General features: G+C 38.6%; 1 pseudogene; it reads left to right on the top strand.

Moving 5' to 3' along the window:
- The first annotated feature begins 582 nt into the window (after window positions 1-582).
- LOC129878033 (5S ribosomal RNA) lies at window positions 583-700 on the top strand (annotated as a pseudogene).
- The last annotated feature ends 1,629 nt before the right edge of the window (window positions 701-2,329 follow it).

The raw sequence follows: 2,329 nt of genomic DNA, 5'->3' as shown, positions 1-2,329 counted from the left end.
AGCAGAATAAGTTAAGTGGAAGATAGAAAGGCAAATAGTGAATGAATAAGAAAGACTTACACAGATTTATAGGGAATGTTCAGAATAAAAGGTCAAGTGGTATCCACTAGAATAAAGCTAGTATTATGACGAAGCTTGAAACACGGATCATCAAAGTATAAGTGCTACCAAGTGGAGAATTTGAACCAATTATGAGCACAAGATAATTATTAATCGGGATAAATGGAATGTGTCTTTGAATACACTGCTATATTAAGGATACTACTCGAATACCAGTGTTCAAGACTGGAGTTGGTACTGTAAATTGAGGGTTCTAAGAACCTGATGATAGTATTAAGGTTTCGTACATGGGTAACCCAAAGTATAGGGGATGTAAAGGAAGATATGGAAATAACGCAGTATACTAAATAGGTTAGAAAGGACTCCTATGCATTTGGAAAGCTAGAAATAAATAGACAATGACATGGATACACCCTAAAGGGGGGAAGTGGACAAGAGAAATACAAGCATAAGAGAAAATCAACTGACGTTATCATGTGTAAATGGGAATGCTTAAAATTCAAACGAGACCCCATAAGAGATGGATGCGAACATACCAGCACTAATACACCGGATTCCATCAGAACTCCGAAGTTAATCATGCTTGGGCGAGAGTAGTACTAGGATGGGTAATCCCCTAGGAAGCCCTATACGGCTATGATATGAGATGATATGGATGTATATATACATTGGCCTTGCATGGCATTGTTGGTATAAAGAAGTATTGTGGATATGTGACTCCACCATGAAAGATGATAAGACCCTTTGACTTAGGGGATGTAGATTTGCAAAACAACTGATGCAACTTACAAATGGCGGTATGCCAAGAGTAAAACCAGGTGATTACTCGATAAACAAAGTCGGTGGTAGCCATATAACTTCTATATTCGAATACATTAAGGGAAGGTATAAGATGGTTTGAACCAAAACCTTTAAGGTACAACCAGTACTAAGGACAAAAGCTATAGTGGAGCCCTAACATCAGATGAAGTAAAAAATGATACAGGTTTACGTACAGACTAGTATGGCAATGCTAAGGCATCTTCCGATCCACTTTAAGTTCCTACACATGTTCGTGTAAAGGGTACAATATGATGCGTGGTAAGAGAACTGGAAACAAGAAATGGAAAAGAAATATCACCTGTTCTCTATGCCTATGGGTAACCTACCCTCTTAAATTGACTATATGGGTTAATAAGAGGCCTTTGGATGACAACCAATATAGAGAAATCTTGAAGCACTCGTAAGACCTTATGAGACTACTTAACATTCGAGGATGAATTTTCTAAAGGGGGGAAGGATGTTATACCCCGTACCTTTGTGCTTCGGAACATCTTTTTACGCTTCTTGAAAGTTGTCCCGTGACCCACATTATCTATAACATGATTAAGTAACTCTAAGGAAGGGAGGATGTGACGCCCCTTAAGAGTGAAGGTTGGAAATAGGTCTATAAGGATTTGAAATAAGTTGTAGGGAAAGTAATGAGTCGTAGGACTCGACTTACTTGCATAAGCTATCAACTTGGATGTTATACGTATTTAAGCTATTGGAGTACGTGTTGAGCTTACGTAGTAAGAAATACATAGGCACTTAAAGTAAGATGAGATTACGAACCCACAAAAATGAAGCAAGCAGGTGACAAGTAGGTGACACACCTACTTGGGCTAAGTAGGTGACCCACCTATTTAGGGTGGACCCCACGCTGCCACGTGGCAGCGTATGATTAGTTGTATGGTGTGAGGTGGCACCCTAGGGTGGCTGCCACATGTCACCCCTGGGGATGCCACATGTCCCTTTTTAAGGACACATATATATACATGTGTATTGCTGATCAACATCGTTTTCAGCATCTTTGCCTTAGAAAAAGTAGAGAGAAAAGCTAGAGAGCAAGAATAAGAGAGCTATGGCTAGGGTTCTTCCAAGGTAAGTTTCCCAATTTCTCTCTGTGAATTAATTATTTAAGGTATCCTACGGTGATATGATGGTGTTTGACAACATAAAATTTATTGTTAGGGAAAAGAGGAGGTTTTTGTTCTTGTTAACAGACCCGTTTTTGAATGATACTACTGTTAGTAAAACTAGTATAACTCCTTGTGTAAGGCTTTGTTTCAAGTGATTAAAGATGTTTTGGAAAGATATTTCATAGGGATATAACTTTTATTTAGCCTTTAAAACCCAGTTTTTCTTTTCTCTTCTCGTAAAAGGGTGGTGAAGCATGGGGGAACTGCTTCCCAGATTTCATTTTAGAAATTCTACAAGGACTGCTGTTGGTAATTTGGCATATCGTTTT

This window comes from Solanum dulcamara, chromosome 12 (genome assembly GCF_947179165.1).
Source record: "Solanum dulcamara chromosome 12, daSolDulc1.2, whole genome shotgun sequence".
Taxonomy (NCBI): domain Eukaryota; kingdom Viridiplantae; phylum Streptophyta; class Magnoliopsida; order Solanales; family Solanaceae; genus Solanum; species Solanum dulcamara.
This window is presented reverse-complemented; position numbering and strand designations above follow the sequence as displayed.